Source organism: Macrobrachium rosenbergii, chromosome 7 (assembly GCF_040412425.1).
Source record: "Macrobrachium rosenbergii isolate ZJJX-2024 chromosome 7, ASM4041242v1, whole genome shotgun sequence".
In the NCBI taxonomy this organism is placed as follows: Eukaryota; Metazoa; Arthropoda; class Malacostraca; order Decapoda; family Palaemonidae; genus Macrobrachium; species Macrobrachium rosenbergii.
In genome coordinates, this window is record NC_089747.1 from 63,011,309 (window position 1) to 63,035,075 (window position 23,767).

Here is a 23,767-nt window from a genome sequence, read left to right on the forward strand (position 1 = left end):
GCCATATTCAGAAATCCTAGGTGGACCATAAATTTTAAGTACGGGTTGGGTCAGCAATATATTTAATGTTTGACGTTGCTTTCGGACGTCTTTCATCCCTCGTTTATTGTAGCGCTTAATGGGCAAGATTCCTCGATGCATCATGTATAACGGCCAATAAACTTCAGCTTTATGAACCTGGGGTCACATTTGCAGTCCCGAAGTAAAACATGGTCTCGTTCAAATGCACCTTTCCTCGGAAAGGCTTTGTTGCAAACTGAAGGTTTTTTGCAATATTGTTCGGTTCAGACTGAACCTCCATAGTGTCTCTTTTGTGTCTGATTTTGTGATTTAAGTAAAAAAAATGTTTAGACGCTAGGATACAATGGTGAGGATATGCATATTGCATACATAAAGTGTTTTTGAATTAGACAGAAATATAGCTATATGAGCCGAAATAGATTTATATCCTTTTTCGAAAAAGAATATCTTGTAACTGTCACACTTTAACGTGACTTGCCTTGGAAACCGACTTAATTTATGGTTTCCTCAGATTCAAGGTTTATATTAATAACCTTAACCAGAAAGTGAGAGGATATACGCAGGCTAAGTGGTCAAGGATATTGCTAGTATCACTGCTTCGCAGCCCTCTATGCTAACTTTTAGGTAAACAACACAGAGACAGGGAGATGCACCTTAGGACAATCCCTTTTAATCAAAATTTGAATATTAAATTCGTCAGGGTCAGTACTCTCACTCGGTAAGCCTCTACAACGTGCCTACCTGAATCTGTTTTTCTGACTTTACTGGCCGAAAGACTCCTCTTCCCAGACAGAATCCTCCCTTCCCGGGCGACCACGTGAATTGCCTGCAGCAGAAATTAACGGGAATCGCCCTCGACAGACAGTAACAGAAGCAGACAGACACTGACCCAGTGACACACTGCTGTGCAATACCTTGTTGCCGAGCAACCGCTCACCGCTTTGGCTGACAACCTACCATCCAAGTGCTACCTTAAAGCCCCGTGTGCTCGTCCGAGAACCCATTAACTCTGCAACTACGGATCTTTGCTCAAGGAATTTAAGCGAAGATCCGTGTTATACTCCGTTTCCTTTTCCCCTTACATTATACTTAGACCCAGAATCATTGTCGGTAATCAATTATCAGTGTTAAAGAATAATTTACCTCATCATAAGTTGACGTCAGCTCCTTCGGTCCTCAGCATTTCCCTTTGCAAGATTAGTCAGTGCTTTGGCTTAATCAGTGATCGTGTTCCTTTCTCTATACATTGCAGAAAGTGTGTGTGTGTGTGTGTGTGTGTACTGCTGTAGCACCATCTGCCTCCACTGTGTCCCTACGTCCATCAATCAAGCTATTAATTTATCTTGAAAGGTGCCAAGAGCCCAACGTATACAGCTCTTTGTGATTGATTCGTCTGATTAATGTAAATACATTGAATTAATTCAGACCAGTAATTTCACTCCCGAGTCCTTCCATTAATTCTATTAAAATTCATTCTTGTACGACGAGTTAGTCCGCAGTTAGAAGTGTCAGTGCCAAGGTAAGCATTTGCAGATCAGTCAACACTCATATCAATATATATATATATATATATATATATATATATATATATATATATATATATATATTATATGGCACCATATCAGAACAGATTAGAGAATGAGCTTTCCAAACTAAGAAAATGGGAATTCCTGGTGCTCAAGATTAATTAATAATAAAAAACTAAAATAATTTCTGTCATCTCATTATTCTGGAAACGAGTTTTTATGAATGTTGTTTTGACGGTATTAAAAGTTCATTAATCTTTTTCCTCTCATTTGTTACCATTGATTGTATTGGTGTAAATAGTCTCATTCTATCTAGACTTTACACCAATACAATCAACGGTAACAACTGACAGGAAATAGATCATAGAACTTTAATACCGTTACTACAAAATTCATGAAAATTTATATCCAGAATTATGAGATGACAGAAATGATTTTAGATTTTTATTATTAATTAATCTTAGTTTGAAAACTCGTTCTGTAATCTGTTCAGATACAGTGCCATTTTTTTACACACACACACACACACACACACACACACACACACACACACACACACACACATATATATATATATATATATATATATATATATATATATATATATATATATATATATATATGTGTGTGTGTGTGTGTACACACACACACACACACACACACACACACACACACATATATATATATATATATATATATATATATATATATATATATAATATATATATATATATATATATATATATATATATATATATATATATATATATATATATATATATATATATATATATATATGTATGTATGTATACATATATATGCAATATGTATATGCAAACCTCATTGACCACTTAGCACGTAAGTTATGAAAATCTCTGTCTGTCTGTCTGTCTCTCTCTCTCTTTCTCTGATACCTTCTCACAAAACACATCCTAATCATAAATTCCCAAACGGGATCATGAAAAAATTTTCCCAAAGCTGTTTTGGACACCAGACAAGATTCTTCTGGTATAGAACACTCAAGATGTCGTCATAAACAAGGCTGAAGAATCATTGGTTATCAGGTAAAATAAGTATTTCTCTCTAGTTGTAAGGTTCTCTCTACTTATTGACCTTTATGAATGAGAGAAGAAGTATGATGCTGAGAGTCCTTTAGATAATTTCATCTCCAATTTGGTAAGAAGGGGATTCGACACCTTTTGTATTATTTTTGATTCATAATCATATCTCTACTAGCCAACATATGTTTTCACAGGCACATGTTTTTGAATACGTTACGAAATTCGAACAGTTTACAATAATTCTGCCTAGGAGGTGAGAAATTAATTGTTTATGCAGTAAGTTGATATTTCCAGTTAGTATAAAAAAAATCTCCCGAGGTGGTCACAGACAAATTATTATTATAGAAGGAATTAATATCTGGTTTGCAAACTCACCTCATACAAGAAGACAATTAAGTGACTCACAGCTCCTCTGTTTCCCAACCAAACCAAAAATAAACGTCTTTCAACAGAGAAGAAGAGACGCCAATTAGGACACGTAAACAGAGAGACAAATACAACACAATATGTCATCAAGAATTTCATGGGGAAGAGAAGAAAACATTCCTAAGAAAACATTTTGTTTCCTTTTACTTGATAACAAAGAATGACTTCCAACTATTAAGGTTTTATTCGCAGGGAACATCAAAATAGCATTTCAGTCTTTCAGAGGAGAAAGGTAAACTGTCATATTGCACCACACGCGCACGCTCTCTCTCTCTCTCTCTCACACACACACACACACACACACACACACACACACACACACATATATATATATATATATATATATATATATATATATATATATATATATATATATATATATATATATATATATATATATATATATATATATAATGAAGCTACAAATGTCGTTTAATATCCAATTCACGCTACTTTGGGAATATCCCCGATGGGGAATTATTACTGAAGGGGAATTTTACAAGCAATAATTAGATTGGTACCGCCGGGTCTTGATCACTCTACACAGTACCTCCCAACAACGCCAGTTGACGGTCAAACCACTGAGCCACCAAGAGAGGTATAAGTTAGTGCTGAATCTGCTGTACTTACTTACCCCTTACTCCTCCCCTCCCCTCCTCCTTTCCGATCCCTCTTCCCTCCCCTCTCTCTTCCCCTCCCCTTATCCCTTCCCCTACCCTTATCCCTTCCCCTCCCCATTATCCCTTCCCCTCTCCCTTATCCCTTCCCCTTCACCCTCCTCCCACTTCTCCTTCCCTTCCCTCTTCCCCCTCCACCTCCCCTTCCACCCCCACTCTCCACCCCTCCCTGCTTCCCCCTTCAACTCTCCCCTTCCCATGAACATGAAGGGGGAACATATTAAGGGTGGTACATGAAGGAGGAAATTATTATGGGTGGAAGATGAATGGGAACAATAAGGGTGGACTTTGCAGGGGGAACTTATTAAGGTGGAACATGACGGGGGAACTTATTAAGGGTGGAACATGAAGGGAGAACTTGAGGGTGGAACATAAAAGGGGAACTTATTAACGGTGGAATATGAAAGGAGATCTTAACGGTGGAACGTGAATGGGTAACTTATTAAGGGTGGAACATGAACGGTAAGGGTATAGGTATGTTACGGATATGGGAATGGGTATGGCAATGGGTATAGGTATGGGTATTGTACAGATATGGGTATGGGTATGGTAAGGATATGGGTATGGGTATGGTAAAGATATAGGTAGGGGTATGGTACGGATATGGGTATGGGTATGATACAAAAATGTGTATGGGTATGATACAGATATGGGTATGGGTATGGCACAGATATGGGAACTAGCAAATGCGAGAGATGAGCATCGGCTAATATATAAATATATGTGTGTGTTTGTATGTATATATATATATATATATATATATATATATATATATATATATATATATATATATATATATATATATATATATATATATATGAATGTCTTTTACTGTAATACTACAGTATAATATAAAGATAAAAGGCCCATAAAACACTATTTGAACGTTGCAACCATATATTTCAGGCACTTCCTTTGTTTTTCTGTGTCCCTGTTCACCAGTGAACAGAGGCACAGAAGGAAGTGCCTGAAACATATGGTTGCAACGTTCAAATAGTGTTTTATGGGCCTTTTTATCTTCATATATATATATATATATATATATATATATATATATATATATATATATATATATATATATATATATATATATATATATATATATATATATATATATACATTATATATAATTTGTCTGTCTTAAATTTCTAACTTTAACTCACTAGTGAAAAACTTGAAGGCTTTCCATTAGAAAAAATATTAGGTAGGATATTCAGTTCAAGAGAGGACAAGTTCTACTTTAGTTACAGGAAATTCATACTATTATAGAACAAAACTCCAAATCTTCAATATATCAAAGATTTCAATCCTTTATCAAGGAATTCTGTGGTTTTTCCTCAGGAGAGGAAAATACATAAAAAAAAAAGGCCCTTAGTCGCCTTTGTTAGGACACTATAAAATTAAGAAGCTGGAATTTCCACCAAATATATCTAAATTTTCCCCGTGAATTAAGGTTTTTAATCCTTATTGAAGAAGACTGACGATAATTTCCTTGCCATGTTCCAGAACGCTTTACTTTTTTTCTATTTTCCAATCTGAAGTAAGTTCGATTCTCACCTAAATCATAAATATAGGGTCATACTGAAAAAGAAACGTTACTTTATTAACGAAGATGAATTCAGAAAGGTTAAAATATGAACATCTTAAACCACAGAAATAAACAAAATAGTAACTTATTATTTTGCATCGTCTATATGCAACATGATCTCCCTAACTCTCTCTCTCTCTCTTTCTTATTAGAGTGATTGCGTGAGAATAAATAGATATTTAGGATATAATTATCTACCTTGAGTATATAAAAACCAATATCTTTGCAAATAAAAACCACGCAAATGTGCAGATACACTCGTGTATATAAGAATTAGTAATCATTCGAGATCCACCGTTTTAATCCTCTTAATATCTTGAAAAACACAGCTTTTTTTAAAGTTTTACTGTTTTTTATTTAATTTCAAATGAGATTTTCACATCCAATAATGGATGGCAAAAGTAGTTTTTTATGTATTTAAATACAGTTTAAAATGGAACTAAATTAAGCATCGCTACCAATCTGCGATTCACTGCTCTGGTACTGGCCTGGTACTTACCTTGAAGAACAGGATGTGAACGTCCTGAGGCATCCTGCACTGAGCCCAGATCTCAACCGCATAGATTATCTTTTTGGATCAATTGGCCCGTGGAATTAGACAAAGGGACAACCAGCCATCCACCCTTCGAGAATTAGGTCAGGCTCTCTTGGAAGAATGGGAAAGGATACCTACTGAGAACCTTGTACAGCTGGTGGACGTTATTGCTGCACGCGGAGGCCATACCCGCTATTGACTCTGTAGATATGTAAATTAAGGTTATTATAGCTTATGTACATGTGTTTCACTTGCTGATATGTCTGAGAAAAAGATTCAGATGTAAAAGATGAAAAGAAGTGAACATTATTTTTTTCATGCTAATTTTAGTGTACATTGATTTGTTTGCGACTAAATGTGCCCTTTGTACTGAATTTTAAAGTGTAATTTCGTTTCCTAATTTATGAAACATACCTTTTGTGAACTGACCATTCTATTCCAAACTGCTCGTCTAAAAACGAATGTGACAACCTTTTTTGTGAAATATATATATATATATATATATATATATATATATATATATATATATATATATATATATATATATATATATATATATATATATATATATATATATATATATATATGTGTGTGTGTGTGTGTGTGTGTGTGTGTGTGTGTGTGTGTGTGTTTGCGCGCGTGCGTGTGTATGTGTATAGTACGTGTTTAGCTAATTCAGTTTCAAAATAAACCTCTTTATCAAATAAACTGACTAAAGTATTAAATGACGAAAACTTTGATGTATAAATTTTCTGAGTTAATATCAACGAAGCAAATCTATGCCGGCATTATAAAATACAAATATTAACGAGTAATTATGAAACATGTGTGATGGATGGCTTAAAATATCATTATTAATCAAATTTTAATATCAACCCTTCACATACTCATTTTCGAAGCTCCCTGAAGTGATTTTTGCTTTTAACAAAAAGTAGAAAACCATTTTTATCATTATTCGTAAAACCTTTCCTTGCATATCATAAAAGTGTATATCAGTGGTTCCCAACGTGCAGGGGGACAATTCGATTTTTAAGGGGACCAATTCGAGAATGGGTTATTGACAGTGAATTTTCTCTAGCAAGTCTGTGTGAGTATGAGTGTGTGTGCGATTTTAATACATACGGTTTATATACAGTACGAATACTTAAGAATACACATGTGTATGTACATGTGTAATTGCATATGTATTGTACATAATATATTATCACCATCATTTTTACAACTATCAAATGACTTTCATAGTTTCAATGCAGTACTAAGAAGAACTCTCGGAAATACAAAACGATGAGTCAGTTAAAGCTTTTCTCAATAAAAAAGGAGTGATGACATGGCTTCGTGATGAGACAGAAACTAAATACCCAAATTCAACCAGCTTTGCAAGAAAACTATTGCTACCGTTCTCATCTTCATATTTAGCTGAATATGGCTTTAGTGCTGTAAATGATTTGCTACTGAAGAAAAGAAATCGACTGGATATCGCTAAACGAGATGATTTGAGACTGAAGCTGACTAAAGTAGTGCCTAATATAAAATCTCTCTGCAGGGCATGAAGCACAATGATCTCACTAAGACTAACTTAGTAATCCTGTATTGAGGTGAGCTCAAATTGTATTTTGCATTTAATAGGAACCTTAATTTTCTTGTACAATACTGCAAATGATCGAAGTATTACAGAAAAAACTTAAATACAAATTATTTTATATTGTACACATTTCAGTTCTCCAAAGTAAGTTTTGAAACAATTTGTTGTTTTCATATGAGACAATTCACAGACCTTTTAATTTTGTATTTTCTCTCGCCCTCTCTTTATTACCAGTAAATATTCTTTTATCTTTATTATTATCATCATCATCATCATCATAATTATTATTATTTTTATATCACTTTATATTATTTTTCTACAATTTCTTAGTAATTTCTTTCTAAGAACTTTAACTGTCCTTTGGTTCTTTTATTTTTCGCTTCCATGGAGGCCATGTTCTTTGGAAGTTTGTTTGAACCTAGTTAATGGCCTCTTAGGCATCCTCCACGTGAATAGAAGTTCACTTTTTGAATAATAAGAACTATGTATCAGCAGAGGGGACATCAGGATTTTAGAGGTGAATAGGTGGGGCATGGCCAAAAAAAGTTGAGAACCACTGGTTTATATACACATACAAATGAAGGATAAATATAAGAGTTGTAATTAGTAGCAACCCTAACATTGAACATTTTGACTAAACTCTGCATATATATGCTACAATGATGATAATAAATATGATATTTCATTTAACAAATATTTCGATATAACCAAACTTCCATACTTCCCGTTAATAGCATTGTCCGTTGTGATTTCTGAGGAAATGGACATAAATTTCCTGTTTTCTCATAATTTTTCTCGCATTTTATACACATCTATATATATAATGGAAGCACAGAAGAACATTTCAGACAACAAAATAATACAACATGATAATTTCAGTCAAATTAATTGTTAGAAATGCAAAGGAAACTGAGGTGTACAATCGACTATAAACAATTTTCGAAAGCAAGCTGGTGGTAAATTTCATTAGATGATGAATACTCCCAATGAGTAGTGCAAGATACTTTTGCAAATATTAGCAAACACGTAGTATATAAATTACGTTGAAAAGTTACCCTCCCAGATGGCTTCAGGAGCGTATAACGTTTGCTCCAGCAAACGAAAATTAGCTTATTGTTTTAGTCAATTTCTCATGTGTTTAAGAATATTTCATTCTTTTGCTGTTCGATAAGTCCAACCCATTGTTTCTCTCTTTAGGATAAAACAGAAAAAAGAAAAAGTACAACGAACACTAACGAAATATGTAAAAATATTTACACAATCGAAGGATGTACATGAATCAGGGACCGGTCAAAATATCAGGCACATAGACCTAGAATTCTAGCAAAAGCATACATTTGAAAAATTTTTGCAAAATAATGCCTACAAAAATATTCAACTGATCTCAACTCTGACACATGGCGAACAATTTTATTGGGACGGAATTCGTATATCCGAAGCAAAGCCTTCAAAGATTTGAAAAAAAGTTTATATATACCATATATATATATATATATATATATATATATATATATATATATATATATATATATATATATATATATATATTTATATATATATATATATATATATATATATATATATATATATATATATATATATATATATATATATATATATATATATATATATATATATATATATATATATATATATATATATATATATATATATATATATATATATATATATATATATATATATATATATATATATATATATATATATATATATATATATATATATATATATATATATATATATATATATATATATATATATATATATATATATATGTATATATATATATATATATATATATATATATATATATATATATATATATATATATATATATATATATATATATATATATATATGTTTGTGTGCGTATATATACATTTATATATTTTTCTTTTTTTTTTTTAGCAAAGTCAGGTTTTACTCATCACCTAAAAATATTGCACCGTTTTTGTTTTCAATGGTGAAACATGAACTTGTGGACTCAATTAGGCACACTAACTAAAAATCCTTTTCTATTCTGTTACAATGACTTTCCTTTGATTAAAAATATTATACCTGGTAAATGTAATTATTACAGGATTTTTCTTTTTTTACTTTTTAGCATGAAAATAATGTCATAAATCAGCAACTCGTTGTGAAGTGTTTCAAATAAAGAAAATCATCTCTCGATCTTTTTTTTACGGCCCTTGAAGACCAAACTTTACAAACGTATTGATTGTGGATTGCCTGTTTTTTTTCGCTATAAAAAGACTAATAAAAATAATGAAGTTTTTAAGACACCAAAAATCTGATACCTTAACCTTTGGCCTATAAACTCATAACTGATTTCTCCAAATTTGCACTGTGGTTCTTTTCGTAAATTGCCAGAATCGTGATATGTATTCATATGAACTGAATTTTCATGTGATCTCTGTATTAAGATAATTTAGTTCGCACTAACAAGAAAGATGAATTAGTAGATGTATTTATCGTCTTTATATCAGGGGGATTTTTTTTCCATAATTCTTACAATTCTTATTACTTCATGCTACGAATTCACTAACGGTAAGATTCCTACAACTGGTCCACAGACAAAATGCTTTTCAACTTTACAATTACTTGACTGGAAATATTTCAGTGAAAGGGCTCTATTAATGAAGGATTCTCCCTTAAAAAGGATATAAGTACCCCTTCAAAACTAGAAAGAAAAAGGCTCCTACTGCTGAAATTTCTTAATAGATAAACTAAGTATACAAAACGTATCATTCTCTATAGTCATTCATGAAAGCTCGAAGAAAATTTTGATATATCCCGCCAAATTGCTATTAAATTATACCTAAATATAGATAAAAAAAATTTAATATTAATAGTTATGAAGAAGTAAAATTATGAATTTACTTCTTCATAAATATTAATACTAATATTAATATTAATATGAAACATACATAGTGGATCAAACAACTGCAAACGATTGTTAAAGTTGTGAGCACTTATCTCCAAGTTCCAGCCTGTTTCGAGAGTGAAACAGAGGCTCGGGGAATTATGCGCTTGGCATCAGGGTAATTAAATCCTCACTGAATGAGCTGCTTATATTTGCATAGCAAATGGAGGTAAGATTTACTCCTTGTTCGCATTTCATTAACGAGCAAGATAACATTCGACGTGTGTTTAAATTTACAGTAAATACTATATGCAAATGGGTGAATTATACCATCAACTGCATCATTTGATGTTTTCTCTTTTTTCAAGTAAAACTCGGAGTAAACTATAAATGTAATAAATGCATATAATAGCATTAATGATGCTAATAAACTTCTTTAAGACTATTTGGAGAGGGAAAGTAAACCTGACATTTCATCTGAATGATATATCTATACTTTTTTTTTCGAAACATAAGTATATACGATTTATCAGGTTACCTACAATGTTCGATATCTCATAAGTGGGATTAGACCATAAAACTTTTCTGTAAGGACCAAAACGACAACCTTCCTCTAAAGCAGCAGCAGCAGCCAGCAAGCCAAAAGCAAAACCCAAATAAGATACTAAAGATGAAATTACTGCAGTAAAATTTAGCTACCATTCACCTTTAACATTGGGTTTTTAGAAAACTACTGCTCTTATTCGAAATATTGTCGCTCTCTCTCTCTCTCTCTCTCTCTCTCTCTCTCTCTCTCTCTCTCTCTCTCTTTATGGGTCACGAATGAATCTCCACAGAGCAAGGGTGAGGCTGCAGTTTTCTCTAAAATTCTGAACACTGTTACGTCAAGTGGTTGTTGACACTGGAATGTAGGATGGTAAATCCGTGATTTTTATGCTCTTGTTGGCAGCGGACGGATTTCTTTAAAAAAAAAAAGTTTTCCATGCTACATTATAATTTTTTTGTGATTTAAAGGGACATCTTTAGCGAGAAATCTTTCATGATTAGTGGTAGACAAAGGAAATTCTTAATTTTTTTTTTTTTACATTTCCATTCCTATTTAACTACAGATATGTGAAAACATTCATATCTGTTTGCATTTTACGAGCATACATGCTATGGAAACGAAGCCACGCAAAAATGACGTACTTGTATACTTAGGCACCTTTGTTTTACACACACACAGATATATATATATATATATATATATATATATATATATATATATATATATATATATATATATATATATATATATATATATATACATGCTACCTGACCAACTCAGCGCTTCCCGGGAAGACTGTGAATGAGAGTCTACTGGTAGGGGAGGGAAAGGGTGAAAGGGAGGGGAGGGAGAAGGGAGAGGGGGATGGCGAAGGGTGAGGGGAGGAGAAAAGAGGGGAAAGGGGGGGAGGGGAGGGGAGGAGGAAGGAAAGGTGGAGTGGAGGGGGAGGGTGAGGGGAAGACAGAGGGGGAGGGAAGAGTAGGGGAAGTTACATTCCTCTATCAGAAGAGAATAAAAAGCTTTTCCACTGAACAAAGACAATAAATGAAATATATTGTATTTCTACAATTCTCACTCAGGTGTGTCGGTGTGTTTGTGTGTGTGTGGGAGGGGAGAAGGTCTGTCTCTCGTGCAACAACAGACGCACCTACCGCCCCGGCTAGGTATGTGGTGAAGTGTTGTTGCCAAAACACCACATAAACCTCATTTAACCGAATTGATAACGATATACGCTATCGTGACTATTCTCAGTTGCTATAACGAAAATGAAGAAGAAACGATCGAATTAACGAGAAAATTCGCATTTGAACTAACAAGGACAAAGGATATACTGTCATCATACATCATTAGACATGCTGGTTTGTCTTCATTGCTTTATAGCTATGAAATAAGTGTTGTAACGAAGCCAAAATTTCTTTTTTTAGTAATACAACCAAACAGTGAGGTATATGTTTAGCACTTATATTAATAATTATCATAAATTATGATAAAAATTCTCATAAAATCTGATCAAAAATTTATGTTATAGGGTATTTGGATTTATTATTGTAGATTAACCTTACGTCTGACAACGCATGGAATAAAAGGTGGAGCATCAGGCGAAAAATGAGAATTAACCCAGTAACACTGAAGGAAAAGGTGACGTCAAAACGAAAATTTATTTTGTTTTTCTTTGTATGTATGTCACGGGGTAGGGGTTTGATATGAGTTAAAAACCTTTCTGGAGTGACATAGAGGCCGTGTGCAAAATATTGTCTGGGTCTGTCAAACGGTTCGGATTTCTATAGGGGGGACAAACAAATATACAGACATTCACTTATATATATATATATATATATATATATATATATATATATATATATATATATATATATATATATATATATATATTTACTAAAAGGACCTCATTCAAACTGGATGGTATCTAATGGAGTTTTTTATTCAAAAATTTTTTACAAGCTTTCTTGGACAAACAGTCCACATTATCAAGTATCCGTACAATGAGCAGACGCGTAGTCCGGCTGTATTTATATCTGTGTGCTGGGTAATTTTATTAATCCTATAATCGCCTAGCTCTTCCTGTGTAACCTCCACCCCCTCTTGACCTTGGTGTTTCTCTGATCCTTCCTCCTAGGTGACCGTTTTCCGTGCTTTCTCTTACGTTTTTTCTTCGTTTCCTTGCTACTGTGGAGTATACGATTTTTCTAGATATGCTGTCTTCAAAGCCGTTTCCGGTGTTCCCTGCCATCGTGTTGTTGGCGCAAGTTATGAAGGCGTTCTCTACAACCAGTCTAGATGTTTTGTTGGTGTTCCTGTACAGAAAACTCATATTTTCCCAGTCTATTCTGTGATCATTTTCCCAACAGTGTTTGGCAACTGCCGACGTCTGATTATAATGCCTTATGTTCTGCAGATGTTGTTTGCTTCGCTCTTTACATGATTTGCCAGTTTCGCCATAGTACCCTTCTTCACAGTCTAGACACGCTGCCATATAAGCCCCCTCTAATCTCTTCCCCCTCTACCGACTTTTGTTTCTAACTATTTTATTCCTAATGGTGTTTTTGTAGCTGCCTATCAATTTGAAATATTTAGCTTCCTGTTGATGGGTGTAATAGAGTTGTTGTCCAGGACTGTAATTATTTTCTTTCCTACCAAATGTTCCTTTTCTATCCTTTCCCTCTCCCCAAAATAGTTTTCCTTGCTTTGATATGTCCCTCCCACCAATACTTAGGGTAGCCTAATCGCCTAAAACTCTCCCTCAGGTAATCCAACTCTTCGTCTAAAAATTCGGGACTGCAAATCCTATAAGCCCTGATGGCCAACCCTGTCATTAATCCTATTTTTATTTCTTTCCTATGACTGGAGAACCTATGTATGTATGAATTGGTGTGTGTCTTCTTCCTATATACCTTGAATTTTAAATTCTCCCCTACCCTCTTGACCCAGGACATCCAAGAAAGAATTTCTCCCTCCTTCTCTTCTTCTAATGTAAACTTGATGTGTTCATTTAGTTTATTTATGTTTTCTAAAAACTTATGTAGATCTTCCTTTCTCCCTTGTAAATGATCAAGATGTCATCCACGTATCTTACCCATTTTACGATATTTAAGTTCCCTTTATTTACTTTGCCCACCTCTTCCTTTTCAAACCATTCCATAAAGATATTAGCTAGGAATTGGTGAAAGACTTGAACCCATGGCCACGCCATTTTTTTGTATATAATGGTTTTCAATCACTTGAAAAACATTAACGCTGAGGGCCGCTGTTAGCATTTTTATTAAAACGTCATGACCTATGTCGCATGTATAGACCCCCTCCTCCATATTCTTTTTATTATTTCCATCGTCGTCTTTACTGGTACGTTAAAAAAAAAAAAAAAAAAAAAAAAAAAAAAAAAAGAATATGGAGGAGGGGGTCTATACATGCGACATAGGTCATGACGTTTTAATAAAAATGCTAACAGCGGCCCTCAGCGTTAATGTTTTCAAGTGGGGTGAAACCATTATATACAAAAAAATGGCGTGGCCATGGGTTCAAGTCTTTCACCAATTCTAGCTAATATCTTTATGGAATGGTTTGAAAAGGAAGAGGTGGGCAAAGTAAATAAAGGGAACTTAAATATCGTAAAATGGGTAAGATACGTGGATGACATCTTGATCATTTACAAGGGGAGAAAGGGAAGATCTACATAAGTTTTTAGAAAACATAAATAAACTAAATGAACACATCAAGTTTACATTAGAAGAAGAGAAGGAGGGAGAAATTCTTTCTTGGATGTCCTGGTCAAGAGGGTAGGGAGAATTTAAAATTCAAGGTATATAGGAAGAAGACACACACCAATTCATACATACATAGGTTCTCCAGTCATAGGAAAGAAATAAAAATAGGATTAATGACAGGGTTGGCCATCAGGGCTTATAGGATTTGCAGTCCTGAATTTTTAGACGAAGAGTTGGATTACCTGAGGGAGAGTTTTAGGCGATTAGGATACCCTAAGTATTGGTGGGAGAGGGCACATATCAAAGCAAGGGAAAACTATTTTGGGAGAGGGAAAGGATAGAAAAGGAACATTTGGTAGGAAAGAAAATAATTACAGTCCCGGACAACAACTCTATTACACCCATCAACAGGAAGCTAAATAATTTCAAATTGATAGGCAGCTACAAAAACACCATTAGGAATAAAATAGTTAGAAACAAAAGTCGGTAGAGGGGGAAGAGATTAGAGGGGGTTTATATGGCAGCGTGTCTAGACTGTGAAGAAGGGTACTATGGCGAAACTGGCAAATCATGTAAAGAGCGAAGCAAACAACATCTGCAGAACATAAGGCATTATAATCAGACGTCGGCAGTTGCCAAACACTGTTGGGAAAATGATCACAGAATAGACTGGGAAAATATGAGTTTTCTGTACAGGAACACCAACAAAACATCTAGACTGGTTGTAGAGAACGCCTTCATAACTTGCGCCAACAACACGATGGCAGGGAACACCGGAAACGGCTTTGAAGACAGCATATCTAGAAAAATCGTATACCCACAGTAGCAAGGAAACGAAGAAAAACGTAAGAGAAAGCACGGAAAACGGTCACCTAGGAGGAAGGATCAGAGAAACACCAAGGTCAAGAGGGGTGGAGGTTACACAGGAAGAGCTAGGTGATTATAGGATTAATAAAATTACCCAGCACACAGATATAAATACAGCCGGACTACGCGTCTGCTCATTGTACGGATATTTTGATAATGTGGACTGTTTGTCCAAGAAAGCTTGTAAAAATTTTTGAATAAAAAACTCCATTAGATACCATCCAGTTTGAATGAGGTCCTTTTAGTAAATCTACTAATGCACAGAACAATTGTGTATGTGATAAAGTTAATATATATATATATATATATATATATATATATATATATATATATATATATATATATATATATATATATATATATATATATATGCACATGAAGGATTCTATTTTAAAGATTACTCTTAATAAGGCAAGCAATAAAGCCAAATTAAATAATAACACATCTTTGATTTCAAATGAAAACTCTCTCTCTCTCTCTCTCTCTCTCTCTCTCACTTTTACGCCGTAAACTTTTCCTTCCATTTTTTTATATGATTCTCCTGGCTCCTCAAAATCCGAAATCCCCAGCCGATCCTAATCTCTCGACCTCTTCGCCAAGGCAAGAAGTAATAAGCGCCTTCCTGCTCTTGTAGTTTAGGGTGACCATTCAATGAACACGAAGCAGAATTTGACCCTTACTAAAAGCAAACATTCAGGGAAGACGAAGAAGACTTTCATTAGTGTGAATGAGCCCGGCGATTGGGCTGCGGAATATCTCGGTTTTAAATACATGGCTAGGCTATAGTGCAAAGGAAGGTATCGGGGTTTTATTTACCAAAGAGGGAGAAGTCATTTTTACGTTGCTTCCTCAAACAGAGATTTTGAATGTTGTCGGATCTCTTCTTTCCAGAAAAGCTACAGAGAGAGAAGATCTCGTTTATTTAGGACGGCTCATAAGTGGACATTTGCCAATACCTTTTAAAAAGCTCTGCGGCGGAGTAATTTTGTAGTACTAAGGACATATTTAGAAGCACATACAGTCTCGCTCAGTAAGAATTTGTTACAAGAAATGACTAAGAGAGGTTAAATTTCTTTCACTTAGTTCACCTGCCTACTGCTTTACGCTCAATTTCGGTAACAGAGAATGATTGTCCTTTTCAGTATCTGAAGGCAGCAAAAATAAAGAATTCTATGGTAAAGCTCAAGGAAGTAATCTTCGTCCGGTATCCACCAAAGAGAGAGAGAAAAAAATCTCCACTATTAATTAAATAGGATTAAAGTACATATATTGTACCTTATCTATTAAAAAATACTGTGCTCACCAAATCTTCTAAAGTCCTATTGCAAAATTAAATTATAATTGATAACCTGTCATTTATAATGAAAAATCTAATACCTCATTTGTAACAAATATAATGATAATATAATAATCTCCGCTGGGATTTCTAATTCTAAGTTGGTACAGAGAACCATCCAGTTATAGTTGCATGGCCGATGACGATGTATTTGCTCGGCATTAATTGGGGCGAAATTTTTTATTCAAGGAAATATTTATCACATGTCTTTACCATAGGCAAAAAATATGAAAAGCGATGTACCAATTAGAAGGCATATGATTTTGCGGCAATATCGACCATGTGAGGATCCATAATAGAGGCCAAAGGGCAAAGAAGTCCAACCTAGGGCACTCCAATTATTGGTGTTGCAGATGACTTCGAAAATTTCTTGTGCGTCTTAAAGATAGAAAATATGAGAAGAAAGATCACTGGGAGGTGACTATGAGGACGCCCACATAAACATACATACACACGCATACACACACACATAAAGAAAATACTTTTTAGCATATTTCTTTATCTGTTTTCCGTATAGTCCTTTTTCTAGTGCACTTACATGTGTTACTAAAACTGACATAATTCTTCTACAAAATAACAGTTATAACTATTTTGACTTCCTGATTCACCATTACTGTTGAAGGTGTTAATATTGTACTATTTTCTCTCCTCTCTCTTCCTTTCCACTTAACCTCCCCCCTCCCCCTCTCCTCTCTCTCTCTCTCTCTCTCTCTCTCTCTCTCTCTCTCTCTCTCTCTCAGCAAAATTTTCAGGAATTTCCAACACGAATTCACTGCGTTTGTGAAAAAGCAAAAAAAAAAAAATCGCTAAAAGAAGGAGAGAAAAACAGACGTTCACGCGTCCTCAAATATTTGTCTATTCCATTCACAGATTTTATCCGAAATGAACGTCGAGATCTTTTATGCGTATTTGCCAGCATCTGAAAACGCGACATATTCGAACAAAAACTATAATTCCTCTTCTGGAGCCATTTTATTTCTACAAGTAATGCTGAAATAATATTCATTTGAGGTTATATATGTTGTTTTTTTCCGTTTTGCAGACAGGGCTGATTTAGTCAGATTCTGCGAACAATGGTTTAATAAAATGTAGCATTGATTTAAAGAAAATGTGTCTGAGGAAATTAAAAGAAGCCCATCGTTTATATCGAGCATTGCAAACTTAATACCAGATGTTATCAGACTAATTTGTCAGAACACCACCCCCTCCCACAAGTTACGAATCAGATTCATATCAAGTGATATCGATCTCAATGTACGAATATTGCCACCAACTTTGTTTGCTTACGACTTGGGAAATACATTCATGTTATTCAAAAATGTATTCAATTGAATCGTTCATACGAATTTTATTTATCATGTTATTAACATCTTAGATGAAAGCAATCAATCTACGAATGAGCGAAATTATACAAAAGGACTGAGGGCTTTTGAAAAGAATTTTTTTTTCTATCAGTTGACTCTTACTTTCCTTTTGTTTTTCAACAGAACAATGATGTATTCAAATATAGTGCTTTAGTCACCATTGGGATTATAGCTTACCGACTAGTCTCTGATCTCCAATTTGCCATATTATTCCTTACAGATTTTCGAATGTGTCTATTATCTGGTAATTTTTATAGGCTTACCATTAATCGATATATCTTAAAATATAATTTTCAGCTTAAATTATTCGTTCTCACTTTATTGAAAATAGCATCACTTGAGAAAAAAGGATCTGAGAACAAAAGATGCGCTGATAAGAGAAGTTTATGAAATTTCGTAAAAAAAATACACTAAATATATGAATTCCGAAAGCTTCTTAGAAGTATATATATTTAGAATAGATGGTTCAAGCACAATTTCATTGTAAATAAAATTAAAATCTCTTCATCTTTTTACCTCTGCATATTTCATACTCATGTTAAAATACTGAATGACGAAGTATTATATACGGTACTCATTTAAGTCCAATTGCATGCAGTGTATGTATAGCCATAAGCATGCATCCAGAAAACACGTATTTTCGTAAACACGTTTGCGTGCTCTTTTATATAAGTAAATATAATGTATCCTTGAACATTTTTCAAAGCCCATAAAAAGCTCTTGAAATTCAAAAACTGCGACGTTTCAACAACAGCTGATGTAAGTTCATCATCTAAGCGATCCATTGAAGGTAACATTCCTCTGGTTTCCATCTGAAAAGGTGTAGACAAGCACGGTTTCTGAAAAACTTTTATATAAGCAAATATAATGTATCCTTGAACATTTTTCAAAGCCTATAAAAAGCTCTTGAAATTCAAAAACTGCGACGTTTCAACAACAGTTGAAGTAAGTTCATCATCTAAGGCTCTAAGCGATCCATTGAAGGTAACAGTCCTCTGGTTTCCATCTGAAAAGGTGTAGACAAGCACGGTTTCTGAAAAACTGTATTCTGAATGGAATGCTACAATATATTGCTTTGTTAGTCGCGCTGCAGTATGTGAGGTACTAGAAGCTAAGGCTGCGTTGTAACCAAGGGGTCTGACTTGACTGGGGATGATCATGTCGCAGGGAAATTCTTTATGTATAGAATAAGACCGTCTGACTGAGCCTCAGCGTGTCTGTCAGATTGTTACGGCAGGTTACAAATCAGAGTGTCCGGCTGAACTGCTTGCTGTAAACTTGATACTGAGGTAGATTATTGTGCACATATATGAGTACTAAATAAATCTCTGTCTGTCTGTATCCCTGTCTTTACATAACTTTAACTTATAGGAGATAGAGGCTGACTGCTCTCCTGCCTGTATACTCTCTAACCTGTGAGAAATAGAGTCTTATATATTTTTTACATACACTACTAATAAAGACCTTTCAGATGACAATAAAATTAATTTCCTTAATATCTTGGTTACGACCTTCATACTGAAAACAGCTACCATCGGGGAACTCTTGTTTCACAAATACATCTTGCCCAGGAGTCAGCTGTTGGAGCTATTTGCTCTAAGAAATACTATAATGTTTCCCTTTCATTCTGGTTTTATTGTTGGTAATGGAAATGTATTGTTTCAGTAATGTTCTCAATAAGTTTGTTAATCTAAAGAAATTCAAGTGTATACCTAACCAAGTTATAGTTAATGAGAGTATTTTATGTTAGAGGAAGAAAATATCCCATATAAAAGATGCAGAATGGCAAACGATAGCATACAATATAATAAAAGAATTTACATTACAGGAAAAGCATTTATAACCAAGAAAATTATAGAGTGAAAATGTCATGCAAGAGTGGAGACAGTCCACAGTTTTAGCAACAATCACTGTGGACAATGAAAGCTTGGAGAATCCAGGAAGACCAATCCAAATGTATCAGTAAGTTGTCCTTATCGAAAGACAAACAGCCCGAATTTGCGTTGATAATGACGCCATGAATTTCGAATGATTGTCAACACAGACTTAAATCCCTTAGCCTCCGAACTCTGTGTATATTTGGTGTGATTCTCAATTAAGCTTCAGATTTGTTTAATCTCGTTCATTTCGTCTGAGGCAGTCGCTGTAAGCAATATGTTGTATAAAATTCACAGAGAGCAAATTTGTAAGATTTTAAGCATTCACATTGGATATATTTGCAGGATTTTCCTGCATGATCACATATAAGTGCAGCTGAATAGTTGTAAATAAAGACGTATTTAGTGTTTATCTTGAAATATTTCAATGTTGCTCGTCTACATCATCTTCACCTTTGCTCATCTTCAATATTTTCTTATTCTCATAAGTAGAATCGTCACTGCTTCTTGGCAAATGCATACATCTAACAAGAGCTGATTATCCAGTTAGAGAACACGTCTTCAAAAGGGAAATATCGTTGCCTTGCATAGTAATGATATTCGACCTAAAATTAAATACAGGAATTGACATACACAACTTTTTACCATCACTAGTTAATTACCGATGCAGAAAGAATGCTCTTTCGCCTTTTTTTGTTTTGGCTTCATCTTTTTTTCTTTTAGGATATACCAATGCGTTATTTAGTTCCTAGCTATCTGTCGTTCCGTGCTTCTGCCATTCTGCCTTGTGAAAAAACAGAATTCCACGGGGATGAAACTTCTCTCAAATATTGTCTTTTTCCTGCCTAGTTTTACCTATAATCACGTGTTTTTTTTTTCGTCGCATCGACGCTCGATGTTTTCCATCTAAACAAAAATATCGTATGTTTTTTTTTTTTTTTTTTTTTGCACCTCACAAAAAATCATTGTTTTTAGATTCACTGTGAATAAAAAAAAAAAATTAGTGTGAGAGACCTTTTTCAAGCTGTGCCTATCAAAGTTTCTGGGTTTACTCTTAATTTTCAATGAAAGAGTAAAATTTTTGTAATCATACCAAGCAGAAGTTCAAATTCAATTCATGGTTATGGTGAAATGGACAGAAAATACGAAAAAAAGTATGATAGGAAGCATAAATCACTCGATTAATGGGGATGGAAACAAGGAGAGAATTAGGTGTATAAAACCTATATAATCCTAAAAAGGACAATAAAAAACTGTAATCTATTAGGAAAATTAGGACAAAGATAACTGAAATGTATCAACAAATACTATTTAAAAGAAAGACAGTTTTAGGATAAAGCTAAAATGATATGAGATAGGGATCATTCGGTGAATATCAGAAATATATAGTGAAGGTGACTTTAAAAAAAAAACAAAAAAACACTTTTTCAAAATTAAATGAGATGAAGAGAAGGTGAAACAGAATAGCCAAGACATTACTTGTGAAGAACGAATATATTAGACCCAAAGGGTTTTATAGTTGTAAGAAAAAAAAATCACTTTTCCCAGTGCAATTTTCACCCTGAAATCATGAGATTTTTTCTCTGCATTTCCTTGCATTTCAATGGTAACCGTTTTGCATGTGAGCAGAAAAATCGTCCGTTTTTTGCGAATGGTGTGAAAAGTCCCTATTCTACTCCTTATTCCAGTAAGAGATTTTCAACGAATTTTAAACTAAAACCAGTGGAACATTAATTTGGAATCTTAACATGTAATTCAAGACGGTGAAAGAAAAAAAAATTGTTTATTATCTGAGTCGAAATAAAAGGTATCGTACTGGATGTAATGAGATAATAAAAAAGCAGAGTAAAAGAGGGAGGAAAATAATAAACTTCTAGGAAAGTAAATCAAAGAATAAAATGATGAATAAAGAGTAAAAAAACAAACTATCGCAAAACTGTTTGAAAAATAAAACCAATATTTAACATAAAAGGAATATTAAGGAAGGTAATATTTTAAGTAAGCACATGAGAAATAGGAATGGTGAATGAATGAGGTTTCTCTTAATAAAAAAAAAAATTGATTATAAGGTTGATACAGTGAGAATATCACTTTTTTTTTTACTATTCTAGAAAAAGGGTTTTTTTTAACGGCCTATGACAAGGCCAAAGATATAAGGATAAATTTAGCGATTTTAGGTAAATTTCTCGAATGCAATTTCTCGAAAGTCAAATTCTCGAACTCAATTGCTCGAAAAATAATTTCTCGAACTATCATTTTCTCGAATCCCATATTTCTCGAAAACTGATATCTATTTTGTCGAGAAAATTGAATGGAAAAATTTTCATGTATTTCAAGGAAAAATATATCCTTTTGGGTTGACAAACACAAATGTTTATTGTAAATGAAGGAATGAAAAAAATACAAAGGTTATAATTTTATTGTATGTATGAAAATATTATCATTCAGAATGAAATACAGTATTAAAATTTAATCAATCAAAATGAAATGTTGTATGCTACACTTCGTAGATATTCTTCGACAGGCCTCTCTTCGTCATAATTTATTACAATGGTTTGTAACCTTTTTGCACAGTCACGATACTTCTTTTTGCGCACAGGAATACCAACACCTCCCAAATATTGTTCAATTCGTAGGTCCTGTAGACTTTGTTCTCGTTGTAATCCTTGTATAAATTTCCAGATGGATGGATGACAAGCACTTAATTGCTGTTCGAAACCGTAATGCCAGCCCTCGACTGCATTGTTCGTCTTGGGCATTTCTTCCTTGACATAATCAAAACAGTTCCATAATTCATGTTTAAAGAAAGGAGCACGTCTACGGTTATTTCTATGCGGCTGCCCAATTCATGTATCTTCAGAAGAGTCAACCACACTTTGAATTTCAACGGGAAAAACTTCATTTTCAATTAAATATTCAAATGTTTCTTCGACCTTGAAAACTGGTACAAATGCTAACGCAGATAACAGGCGAACCTGAATAGCAAATTCAGCATCGGTGTCGTACCGTACTTTGAAGCCATTTTCTTGAATTTTGCGATAAATGGATTTACAAAAATGAAAAAAAACAGCCACGGCATTTTGTCCTTGGAAATTCATGCTCTATAGCTCTAATCATGGCCAATTCAAAGTCTATCATTATTGTGGCTGGTTCAAATGTTGGGATTTTTTCTTTTACAATCTGCAGGAATCTTTTGTGGGTCTCTTGAGTTTTGTTCGGTAATAGTGCATAAACGAGGGGTATGATACTCCCTGAATGCACAACATGTATTGTATATAACTGAAAAAAAATTGAAGGTACCGTCTTAAAGGTACCACCAGCGAACCAGTTTCTTGAGCGTGCTAGCAAATCGAGGTTTCTCTGTGTCGAAAAAATCAATATACGATCATTTGTGGGACCCGAGTCATACATAAGAAACAGTTCTCCTTTGTGAGTTTTGGTAAATTCTTCCGGGATGATAAGATCTTCTTGGCAATCGGGCAAAGCAGGGACATCATTTTTCTTAGCTCGCATATTGCGTATATTCCTCTTCATATTTGATATTGATGGGAGTTTCACCGCAACAGCCCCACTTACCCTCTTTGAAGCACAAGACACTATATAATGGGGTGTATCCCGACTATTGATTGCATCCTCTCTCACTTTTTCTTGGACTCTGGCAGCTTCGACTTTAGCCCTATCTCCTGCATGATTGTGGTCACCACTCTCTTTTTCTATATTATCATCGATGGTGATAGCACGAGCAGAACATTTAAAT